Source organism: Camelus bactrianus, chromosome 4 (genome assembly GCF_048773025.1).
Source record: "Camelus bactrianus isolate YW-2024 breed Bactrian camel chromosome 4, ASM4877302v1, whole genome shotgun sequence".
Taxonomy (NCBI): domain Eukaryota; kingdom Metazoa; phylum Chordata; class Mammalia; order Artiodactyla; family Camelidae; genus Camelus; species Camelus bactrianus.
Genome location: NC_133542.1, coordinates 92155485 through 92168872, shown reverse-complemented (window position 1 = coordinate 92168872; position 13388 = coordinate 92155485). Strand labels below are relative to the sequence as shown.

General features: G+C 37.8%; 1 long non-coding RNA gene and 1 other non-coding gene across 7 annotated transcripts in view; one reads left to right on the top strand and one right to left on the bottom strand.

Annotated features, from left to right (window-relative positions):
* LOC141577554 (uncharacterized) overlaps window positions 1-13388 on the bottom strand; it is a 732371-nt gene that overhangs the window by 209971 nt on the left and 509012 nt on the right. The window lies entirely within an intron of this gene.
* On the top strand, window positions 4021-4093 carry TRNAA-UGC (transfer RNA alanine (anticodon UGC)). The gene has a single exon. It is a non-coding gene; the product is annotated as a tRNA-Ala (tRNA).

Below are 13388 nucleotides of genomic sequence, written 5' to 3'. Positions count from 1 at the left end.
CTCAACTAAACATGGCTTAATGAACAATATTTCTCAAGTAATAATAGTATGTATATTTTCTGTGATGCTTATATTTGTATAAAAATGTGGAACGTTCACACATTCCGTTATGTGAGTTTGGTGTCTGTTGAAAACAAAGCCAGAAAAATGTTGAAATTTTCAAACTAGGCCACATATGTAAAACAAAACGTGGTAAAATTACCTAGCTTGGCAGATGGCTGAGAATAAAAATTAGAATGTGGTGTGGTGAGACATTTGATTAAAAAAAAAGCAGTGATAAGTTGTCAGCTAATGCATAATTAATTGCTCTAAAACTACTTCTTACCAAAATACACTTAAAGGCAAAATATTCTGCTAACAAATCTGTGATAAAGTGCTTTCCTTGTGAGACCAAAAGAGGATGATTGTTTTCAAAGCAACAGATTAAAAATCCTAACTATTAGACTTTCATAACTCATCTACATGACAATTTGTAAAATTTACACACAATTCTTCCTAAGGTATCTGAAGTAATGCTTTCATATTTAAAATGAAAAATAGAGCAGTAAGAATTCTCAACCTAAACTGTCCTTTACCCGAATGCAGAATGTTGATGATGGCAAAGTGCAATGGGAATTTGCTTCCATTTTTCCATATGCGCTTGTTTTCAATCAACAAATTAACATCCTAATGATATGTTGTCAGCTCTGCTCACAGGTAATCCCTAATCTGAACAGCTCGTTTACTGTCCAAATCTTCAACTATAAAAAGTAGCCCATGCTCAGTGTATTAGACACGTTCCTCTCAAAAACACTGCGGAAGTCCATGGAAGGCAAGGGCAGACGTCCCTTCCTGACAGCTCCTAGAGCTCCTGGTCACAGACACACTGCAGATTCACACACCCCTCATTTGAGATCCCAAGGGTTGACAGCTTTTAGCCTCAGTTTCCAATATGCTTTCAAACCCTGACTTCCCACCTCAGAAGAGCTGCCTACGTTTGTAGATTTGAAAAATTACTCTCATAGCTTGATCTATTTAGGCAAAATGAATTCATGCTTGCCTTGAAAAAGTTGATTTAGAAGACTGCTGAGGGATTGTTACCCCTGCTGACACCACATGTAATGTACCTCCTGGTTTCAACCCTTCCTCTGTATTTGAAGTTGCTGCATCAGGCTGGGCCTTTGTGATATCATCTTGTCATCCCCCTCAGCATCTCTGCCCGGCTTTTTGTGTTTTGTTTTGCTTTTTTTAGCCTAATTAATCCTTGAGAGTAGAGAGCAAGATCTAGACGGCCTTGATGGTTCACTCTGTTCTCTATTTTGGCAGCCTAGGGAGAAATTAACCCAGCAGGTCTGAAAGAGCGTCTTTGCCTTAGGAAAGATAAGGGATGTGAGTTTTGCAATTACTAAGCCCTTAGGTAGGCTTGCCAGATAGAATACAAAATGCCCAGTTAAATTCTTATTTCATGCAAACAATGAATGCTCTTTAAGTATACCCCCAAATATAACCATGTGCATAGTTAAGAGTAAAGAATTACGTCCATTGTTTACCTGAAATTCACATGTAACTGCATGTTCTCTTATTTTCTCCCTAAATCTGACAAACTTACCCTGATCACTCACTCCTTCCCCTATTTTGGTAGCTTAGATACAAGCCCAGCAGGAATATAAAGATGGTTCCTTGGAAGTAGCCACTGGAAAAAAAGGTACTGTGAAAGAAAAATACTGCAAACATATCAGTAAACAAAGAATGCTGAAGACATCAAATTATCATCCCCTGCTGCCACCCCCGAGTGAAGACAAGCCTGCAGCCCAGCCTCTGCAGCCACTAACAATGGTGCACCCTGAGGGGACTCAGAATAAGAAAGGACCGGATACTGGCCCTAGATAGGTGCTTGTCAAAGGAATGAATTCAATGAGCCCAAATGTTTGCTCCCTCCCATACACAGAAAAGCACTAAATTCTTTAACTTGAGATGCCTGGTTTTCTTTAGATAACAAGTGATCTTTTATTGTTCCAACTACCTGGCCTTTGTTGTAAAACTCCTATAATCCTAGCTCCTCTCCTCCCTCTTTGGAGCAGTCCCTCAGAGCGATCTGAGAGGCTGTTATCCTGGCTCAAGTCCTCCTCCCACCAAATAAAATGTAACTCTCAACTGCTAGACTGCACATTTATTTCAGTCGACAGTACGCATAAGAAAACACTCCACTCTACTCAACTTGACATAACCCAGAGAAAATTTGATTGCTTTTGTCTCTGAAACATACCTGCTTTCTTACATATAATCACAAGTTTTCCTCATATTGGAATGTTTTTTAATAGTTAAGTTTATATTTTTCTGCTGTAAATGGAATTCATGCTCATTACAGAAAAACCGAAATTTGGAAATGGATGAAGTCAGTCACCTCTAGTGTCCCTGCTCAAGGATGATAATAATACTATTCATAGTTTACAGTTATTTATTTCATGATTGCATTTAATTCTCACAGTAAAAGTGTTAAGATGGGGTCTATTACATAATCCACTTCAACTGAGGAAACAGGAACTCAGAGAATAATTTATTAAAGAACAAGAAGTTGATACACAGCAGAGAGAGGGTTTAAACCAAGAAACCTGTAATCTGCAAGTCCACTCAGTGAGCTCCCTCTATGCTAGTCACATGTTGGTATATTTCATCCCAGGCTTCTTTTCAAGGGCTAATTTGCATATTATTAGTCACAGTGAATATACATTTTTCCAAAACGAAGGACTTTCTAAAAACATCCTTTAAGGAGGTACAACTTGTAAATTATACAGTGAAATGCCCCCAGACTCTGCCATGAAGCTTTATTTTCTTGGCCTCACAACTTCTCCTACTCAGTATGGTTATTGGGCACATTTTATTTCCCACAAATAAACTCTATCTCCCAGAAGACATCCTATAATACATATAATTTCTCATACATACACAGAGCTGAGCACAGAGCCACGGTCCTATTATTCTAACAGCCTCTAACTGATTGCCTGTATTGTGGGAGGCTCTTCCCACCTTATCTCCATAAATGTCACAACAACCCCACAAGCTAAATATTATTATGGTCACAACAACCCCGCAAGCTAGATATTATGATGTACATGTTTAAGATTAAGAAACTGAGTCTCAGAGATTTAACTAGTACCCTCAAGGTACAAAACTCCTTCATGGGGTTGAGAAAAAGTCTTCCTTACTTCCAGGTAGAAGCAACTCTGTGCAACTCCTTGCAAGTAGATCATTGGCTGAATCTTGCTGGCTGAGAGAACTTGGGCAGTGTACAACCTGCACAACCATATACAGCTGCTTTGCCCAATATGACACAGCTAGTAACTAACAAATGAGTTTTAAAGTCAAGATTTATGACACCAAAACACATATGCATGGACTATGCTATGCAATCTCTGGTTCCTCCCATTTCAGTCTGAAACCTGATATATAAGTTTTTTTAAAATATCTTTGAAGCTACTACTTATCAACTTTCCTCCTGCAAATCTCCCGCAGGTCCCCAGCACCTGTTGCAGACTTAATGACAACACTTAAGGCCACTTCTGTCCCTGAATTACATTGTTTTCAATGTTTCATGGATAAAAACATTTTACTATCAGAAGTCTTCGCATCAAATACTAATCAAACCCATCAGTCCCTGATTGAAGGTGTGGGGCTAACTCGTTTCACATGTTTAGGAATCCCCCAAAAGCTGAGTAGTTTTCATTGTTGGCATATATCTTGATATTATAATTGTTCTCAGGTTTTTGTTTTCTGGGTTTTTTTTTTTTTTTTTTTTTGTATTTAGGGGGCACTTATATTGGACACATAAACACATGAAAGGGACCTGTGTAGTGGAAGAGTCATTATCTACAGGGTAGGCTATGGCCAGACCTACCTGAGGAACTATCCAGTGTGTTGAATTGTGCACCAATAAATCGATTAGTTATCTGTGCGGCCAAGGTTACACTAATGAGTAAAGCCTTTCAGCAAAGACATTTGTCCTTCCCCAGACCCCAGATTAAAGTGTATATAAATGGGGGTGGGGGCTATAGCTCAGTGGTAGAGTGCATGCTTTGCATGCATGAGGTCCTGGGTTCAATCCCCAGTGCCTCTGTTAAGGAGAAAAAAACATTAAAGTGTATAAAAATAAGCTCTCCCAGGGTCGTGAGGTCCCCTAACATGGCCAATAGATTCTCTGTTCTTAGTGAATTCTCTGACTTAACCATGGGGAACTAATTAAAACCTTAGAAGTCCCACTCACCATTGCATCACTTAACTGTGATCTTGAATTTATACAGAAATTCTTTGTATAACTTGTTTGCTAGTGAATCATAAAATTAATTAATAGACTCAGCAAAGATCCAGCTATTATTCCCACCAGTACTCAAATCTGATCTAGTTTTTCTCACAATATCACAGAATATTTTACCTCATTTGAACATCAAGTTTAGTCTACTTAAGCTTGCTTATTCTTACTGTTGGCTAAAATGATGCACAAATATATTTATGGAACAGATAATAAAAGGGTCATGTAAAATCATAGCCTTTTAGAGTCAGAAGAAATGTTTTACAGAATACAGTCCAATTTTTAAAACAGATGAGCAGTGCCATCTCTAGTGCATGTGGGGCCCCAAGCAAATAGCTCGCAGGGTACCCATCTATATAAACAATTTGATTAAACATGTATGAGAAGATTCCAGGAACCCCAAGAGTAATAATTTATTGGTGAAAATATGGAACAATGAGTGGAGAAGAGTTACTTATGTATTATTGTCCAGTCAGTGGACGTGAAGATTATACCTAGTGCCCAAGCACCACCTGTTTCTCTTTAAGTCAATAAATTCTCTTGAATGTTCTATATTGTGACATATGCTGTTCCTGGCTAATTTCACATCTCCCAAACTTGAGGAAAGTGTAGCAACAGTCATTATTCACAAAGCCATGGCTTTACAGAACCAGTTTGTATTAAAATAACACAGTATTTTTTGTCCCTGAAGTCCTCTAATACCATGTATTTAATGCTAATTACCTCATTTCTCATAATTCTGTGTTCTCCATTATGCTACCCATGAATACTGACTTCCATTGACCCATTGACTGTCTCAAAGGTTATTACTCTGCATTATTGACAATACCCACGAATGCAAGTGTTTTCCGGATTAAGCAGAAAAATCTAAACCATAATTCATTTTATGGTCATGCTCAATTTACCATTCAGAATTTTATATGGTGTAAACATTAAAAAAAAAAAACAAACACATTTCCCAATAATGCATTCTCATGACCTCTTTAAGTCTTGACCACTTCTTTCTTAGAAGGTAATTTATTTCAATATTGACCATACTTCTGCTTTCCACACAAAACCAGTCATGAAAGGACAGACAAAGAGCCCATGGGCAGAGTAACAGGTGGTTCCATTCATACAAGGAATTCCTGTTCTTTACCCAGCGTGGCTAAAGACTGACCTGGGAAAGCACAGCGTCACTCCATTGACTGGATGCAAAGAAGACATCAAATGAAAGGTCTCAGTTTCTTTTAGGAGCAAAAGTCATGCAAGTCCTTGGAAGAACTAGTTTCTGCCACCATCAGAGAATGCATCACAGAGAATGCATGGGGGGCTGGGTGGCCACCATGAGTGCCAGTGTTAGGGCACACACAGAGTAAAGGCTGCCTGTGGCTAGTCCCACAGCTCTCAGTTACTACACACTGGAGGCTTCATCAAGGTCTGCACACAGATGAATGAGAACTTACACATGAAACTACACACAGGGCTTCTATCCAGCATTTAACAGTGGAGCACTGGTAGTCCTGAACTCATCCTATGTCTAACATGAGTGAAGATTACTCAGGATCAGCATGTTAGCACCATTCAGAAAGCCCAATCTCATGCACTCTGTGGAAAGAAATGCCATGCCGGTCAGCGGGAACAATCGACTTGCAAAACCTGGACTCAAAGATGGGACCCTTAGACACTGTATGTGTGCCAAGTGTGGAGCTTACTGGGGCATCTCATCAACCTCCTGCATGGAGCTAGCATTCAGAGAGCATCCTGAATTGGACTGGAAGGTGGGGCTCACATAGGTCTTGGCAATGGTTTGGGGAAACATGCCAGACACTGTCACAGCCTTGGCTGGTCCCAGGTAATCGAGGAAGACTTAAAATTTTCAAGAAAGAGTGCTCAAAAGTACAACCCCATCTGAGGGCTTAGCTGAACGTAAAGGTTGGACATTACTGAACATAATAAAATTGTGCTTAAGTGATATGGCAAATGACCCTCAGAGGTCCATGAGAATTAGTTCTACATCTCAGGTCTTCTGACATCTAGGGCTCAGATCCTATTTATTCCTCAAACACATGGAACTTGAAAAAATTCTAAAGTGTGTTTTGGCAATCTGAAAAATCAGTTCTTACCTACGACATCTTCCGTAAGCAGTCTTCTACCTCACATTTTACTGTTTCTACTCATGGAAAACTTACCCACTAACACAACACTTGCTCACCAAAGAGTGGTTCAGAGAAGGTGCTGTTAGCATTTCATGTGCCTATGAGTCTTCAATATATGTCTCTTCCAGTATTTGAGAGCAATAATGAGTCTTTTGTAAGCTCCTTTCCTAGGTTAAGTGTCTTGTTTCCTTAATGCTGTAAGATGTTCTCTTGACATTCTGCTTTTTCTACTTCATCCACACCCCTCTTAAAATGTGAGCAAGGCTAGTACAGGATTTTCTTACTGTGCAGTTCTTACCATTTCATTAGTTACCCTATTTGACAAAAGGTAAACCTTTGAAATTTTAGTGGTTAACTAAATTATTTTTCCAGATAGAATATCAGTAATTTAGAGCTATACCTCTCTGGCAAACTTTATAAAGCAATTGATGAAGAAACCAAAATATGTTTCCTCCAGGTCTAAAAGAAATACCTATCCAACACTCCAGAAGAATGGTGTAAACAACTGAATGACATAAAATGATATTGACAGGAGAAAAGGAAAAAATCATAGTCAATGCCCTGCTTATATCATGAAAAAGGCTCTAGCACTGGGACCCATATAAGCCAGTTATATAAAAAATATTTTAAGGTTAGAAAAACCTGAATTTTTTCAAGCAGTGCCTGAAACAATTATAAAATAAGCACATATGGCTTCTCTTAAGACTTTTTCTTTCTAACAGCTGTGAATTAAATCCCAAGAGAGTTCACTCCAGGCAAATATGTTTTAATACTGAAATCTGACTCAGTACAGCCACATTTCTCAGGTCATGAAAAAGTGAGTTGAAAGTTGTAGGCTTCATGCAGCTAGCTCCCTTCTGCTCTCTTCACCAATGAGCCCTTCCTTGAATATCCTCAGTCATGGTAAATGAAGGTAAAGAGTGACGAATTACTCACTGTGATGATCCCAACCAGTCTTTGGCAATCCAAAGACAACAAGAAGTCAAATGTTCTAAACCAAGTTCTTAAAATAAGTTACAGAGTTTCCCAGCTCATGATGGACTACACTGAAAGTTGTGATAAGCTGACATCTCTCTGAGCTAATGATGAAAGAGTTATTGTCTTTGAGGTAGTTGGCCACACTGTCTTGCCCAGCTTCTGTAGTTGCACATGAACGGTAGCAAATGACTGCAATTACAGGTCTTTGACTCAGACTGTCTGCGTTCAGATTCTAGTTTTCCATAATCCCTCTTATAACATTGGGCAAGTCACATGAAAGTGTTAAGACCTAACTACTAATACAAATTCATCATGTACTTTACAGTTCAGGAGATGCATTCACATTTGCTATCTTCTTTCTCCTCATAGTAACTGTCTCAGCATGATTGGATAGCTATTTTTTCTTCCATTCAACCTATATTTATTGAGAATCTACTTTGTCTTAGGATATAATGCATTAAAAAAGGCAGACAAGATCTGTGCTTTCATAGAGTCATCATTCTATCAGGGATAAACAGGCAACAGCATGTAAACAAAGCGATGCATATGATAATTTCAGATAATAATTGTTAAGAAGCCAATAAGGTTGGAGGCTGAGTCAGGTTTACATAGGGTAGTCAGCGAGCTCTTCCCATGAAAAGGTGTTATTTAAGATGGGAATTTGGATGGAGAGAGGAAGTCAAACAGAATATCTGGGTAGGTGGTTTAAGGGGATTTTCCCAGGTAAATGCCCTAAAGAGTACATTATTTAGTAGGTTTCAGAACAGACCAAAGTCCCCCAAGTAAATACGTGTAGTTTTTCTTATATTAATTATACTTTAATAAAGCTTTTTTTTTAAGTCAGCTTCATGAAGGGTAATGAAGACAGGGAGAGGAGAGAGAGTGGGGGTGCCAGGAGATTTGCCAGGACCACACTCCTTCCACAGTGTGCAGCTTCATAACCTGTTAAGAGACCTTTCCAAGGTCATGTGAAAGCCAAGACAGGAGACTAGGTTTTCTCACTCCACATGGATTGGTTTTTCCTTTATGAGATATCTTGCTTGATAAACCACACTGCTAGATAGAACCCAGCACAAATACCTTGCTCATTTTAGAATATCTTTCTTGAAAAACCTTTACATCTTCTCATAAAGTACTAATCTTATTATCATCAACACTGAGACTTCTACTGTATCACCTAGTCAGGTAAACATTATATACTTAAACGTTTCTTGTTCTACCAATGACACTGCAAAGATGAGAATCACGTTATTTTTTAAATGATGAACTTCAGACATAAACTATCTAGATATAAGCTAAAGTAACACGTTTAATAAATGGGGAGATTAATAGAGGAAAGCAGTTTCTGTAATGAGCATTTTGATGTAAGCTACGTTAAGTGGGAGGATGGGAGAATATAGATACATATTCATCATTAGACATCACCCAAGCTTCTCATTCAAATACCCCACTTAAGGGTTTAAGAGCTTCTAGGAGTAGAATTTTATGATTGTTACAAAGTGTGTCTTAGAAAAGGTCAAAGTGCAGCCAGTACATGATTAACACAAAGGTAACTAGTCTGACTCCAGTAACTCCAAATTCTAGTTCTTCCACATAAGAGCAGAATAACTTCGGGCCCATTACCAAACCCCTACGTGCTTCAGTTTCCTCATTTTCAATTGAAAATAATACATGTTCTTTATTGCAGTATTCATAAATAATATTATACATGTAAACGTACTGAACAGCGCCTGATACACAACCATGGATTAAGTCCAGAAATACCAGTATTATACTAATTATCATTATGATATGTATTTGACCAACATTATATTGTACTTTCTAGTATCCATGATGCCCGCTCAAATAATTGCCCATCCCTGTAGTGAATATTATGGGAAGTGTGTCAACTTTCAGATGAGTCCTGTGCTTTTTTTTGTTTTGTTTTGTTTCATTTAAAAATTATTTCTCTGAATACTGGTTTCCTTCCTGTGCAATTTAAAAGTAGCAGAACAAATACAAGTTATTTAGAGCAGTTGGGTATTTGATAATCAACAGTAATTCCTCAAGTTTTTCCACCGTCTACAAAATAACACATTTTAAACCACTCTAGCTATTAAAGGAAAGGCATCATGAATTTTGGTCTGTTTTCAGTTTAAGAAAATTTTACTACAAACTATGAGCCAGATACTGTTTTGGCTCTGAATCACAGAAATAAATTATATAGTGTCCCTCTGCTCCAAAAAACTCCAAAGTTCCCCTCCTTTCCTCATAATTTCATTTTACTGTTGCTCTCTTTTAGTCTATCTGAAAATAAACAAAAAGTTCAAAAAAAAAACAAAAGAAATTCATACATCAACCTTGTCAGGAATTAGTTCAGCCACCACTAGAACAATAGAAAAGGAGGTAAAAATAGCTTAAAAGTTGCCTCGACTGAGGGGCAAGATCTTGGTTTTTTTGTTTTTTAGAATCAAGTTCTTGGTTTCTCTTCTCTTTAGAAGTATGTGGCAATGATGGTATCCAATTACGATTTCCACTAATTTTATTAAAGGCAAGGTATGTGCCAAATGTTCTTTTGACTCTCTATTATCACTTTAAATCATTCCAAAAATTAAATAAGCTCTTCTCATTGTGCAAATTGTGGACATCATAATCTAGAGATTCTAGTGACTCACCTAAACTCTGGTTATAGGGGCAATGCCAGTCAGAAATCCTGTCTTTCTTTCCTTTTTTGTTTTTACTTGAAGTATGGTTGATTTACAATGTTGTGTTTCTGGTATACAGCAAAGTGATTCAAATACATATGTGTACACATATATATTCTTATATACACATATATATTCTTATATTCTTTTCCATATTTTTTCCATTATGTTTTATTACAAGATATTGAATATTGTTCCCTGTGCTATACAGTACGAATTTGTTGTTTATCTATTTTATATACAGTAGTTTGTATCTGTTAATTCCAAACTCCTAATTTATCCCTCCCCCACCCCCTTTCCCATTTGGTAGCCATAAGTTTGTTTTCTATGTCTGTGAATCTGTTTCTGTTTTGCAAGTAAGAGCATTTGTATCATATTTTAGATTCCATGTATCATTGATATCACGTATTTGTCTTTCTCTGTCAGACTTACTTCACTTAGTATCATAAATTCTAGGTCCACCCATGTTGATACAAATGGCATTATTTCATTCTTTCTTGTGGCTGCGTAGTATTCCATTGTATATATGTATGTATATATATATATATATGTATGTATGTATGTATGTATGTGTATATATATATATATATATATATATATATATATATATATACCACAGCTTCTTTATCCAGTCATCTGTTGATGTACATTTAGGTTGCTTCCATGTCTTGGCTATTGTAAATAGTGCTGCTATGAATACTGGGGTGTATGTATCTTTTCAAATTAGAGTCTTCGTCTTTTCTGGATACATGTCCAGGAGTGGGATTGCTGGATCATATGGTAACTCCATGTTTAGTTTTTAAGGAACCTCCATAGTGTTCTCTATAATGGCTGCACTGATTCACATTCCCACCAGCAGTGTGGGAAGATTCCCTCTTCTCCACACCCCCTTCAGCATTTATTATTTGTAGGCTTTTTGAACCTATCACTTTACAATATTTTAAAGGACCATACTGAATATTTTATAATGTCTAAAGAACATACAACCTTTGTTCAATGTACTTGTGGAAATTTTATAGGAGAAAACTTCTGTCAAAAAACTGACTTTTGATATCATAACATAGAGAAAACAAAGTAGAACTGTGTGATTCTCTCAAATACATATGATAACTTGAACTTGGATGCAACTTTCCCATGGCTGATCAGCAGAATTTGTAACAAAAAGCAAAGCAGAAGTCATCAGCAAAACAAGCAAATGTGGACTGAATCTCAGCATTATGAAATAGCCCCTCTTTAACCCATAAAGAAGTAAGTGCTGAATTTGCCCAAGACAAATAAATGCATAGAGATTAAATGTGAAAATATAGTGACAAGCATCTTCACATGAAAATTCATCTAACAATGACAAATAAATATTTTTTTTTCTTTTTATATTCCCCGGGTTTTCAGCTAGTAATAAATCACAACCTGAGACCCTTACAAAAGGGACGAGCTTCTCTGCGATGCCTGGGTTCTAGGCTGGGCCAGCGCCGGTTCTGAGCTGTTTGGATTCAGCAGGCAAGAGGTGCAGAGGGCTGACAGCTCTCCATGGCCTTCCCAGTACCGCAGGGACCTCGTAATGTATAAAGCAGCCCCTGATAAATATAAATACAGCTTTCTCTGAGAACACTGACAAATGTAATCTCTCATTTAATGAAAAGCTGCCAAGTGAGATGGTATTTCCAGGAAGGGTGCAAATGATCCACTGTGGGGATGGAAAAAACAAAGGTCCAAGACAGACATTCTCCATATAAAAATGGAAAGCTTCACATTTGTAGGAGCTGTTGGACTGGTGAGATTCTCTCAGGTATATAAGCACCCTATTTTTAGCCAGGCACCAAAAGGATCAATTCAGGAACATTAATCAAGTACAATGCTTAAAAATCAGCTGCTTAAAGAACACACAGTTCTCCCTCTGATCAAGTGGGAGAAGCTCTATTCATCTCGCACTATTGTGATGATCACATAGGCATAACATGGCACTACTGTTTTTCATTTCAATCCTTTGTGAACGTGGCTGGGGAAAAGAAATACACCTGCTCATAATGACAGGAGAGGATGACAAGGAACTGTGAGAGCTGAATTTAAATGCACCCCCTTCTTGCTACAAACAATAAATGAAGGCCCAAGAGTCTGGATGCAATGGTCCATGTCTTAAGCAAATATGACACCAGTGTTGTCTCCACTCAAACTGGTTAAAATATTGATTTTGTTTGTTTTTTAGTACTTCAATAAACTATTTTGTGATGTTGATCATTGAACAGAGGTTGAAACCTAGTCATGGGCTTAGTCCCCAGCTGGGTCACGGACTTGCCTTTGTGCTGATGGATCCCCGTGAGCAGGCTAAGCTAGAAAGGGCAACAGCTGCCTTCTGGTGTCCCGCACTATCACCAGGCAGCTGACTGCAGCCTGAGGCCCCAGGTATTTTGCACATAGGGGTGGTTCGTAACAAGGACAGTGGCCCAGGGATATCATATGGCTCTTCCCAAATGCTTCACTGTTAGAAAAACACTGTGAAATGATTCTATATGAAGAATAGAGTATTTTTATTTACCCTATGTGATGCTCTTTGAAGTAAAAGCCTCCAAGGAGCTTATTTAAAACCATTATGAGTTTCATAGACTGGTTGAAGAACATGTTTTCCAGAGAATAAGCACCATACGAACGAATGCAGCAACAAAAATCACAACTCTATCCCAAATCAAACAAATACATCATACCAGTTCTCTGACTCACTAAAGACAAGAGGACCTCGCAGGATCCTGGGGTTAGAAAGATTTTCTCTGTAGTCTGACAAGAAGTGCTTTCCTACTGATGGCCAGGTTGAAGGGAAGAGTGCTGCTGGGTTGCTGAACTCCACATTAGATGGATCAGGATTACATATGAATTTCAAAATGATTTCTCTCTGTTCCATTTGATCTTTTCTCTGAAAATACCTGACTTATGAACAAGAATATTGAAAAGGTTCTATTTTCAAGGAACAGACAGACAAGTGATGATCACAGGGTTGGTAACATCTATTTACTTCCAAACACACACAGACACACACACAGACACACACACACACACACACACACACACACACACCAGAATGAAACAATGTTCTCACTCTGATTTTTACTATTTTTTTCTTCCTCAAATAACACCTGAAAAGGTAATGATCCTATTCAAGCTTAGAGTTAAAAAAAAAAAAACAGATTAAATCAATAAACAAAAATGATTTTAAACAATCTTGGAGGAAACATGAGACACCAGAACATTTATGAAGGTAGCTGATTCTACTTTTCTGCACAACATACCAGCATTTTGGAAGAGATGCGTTTC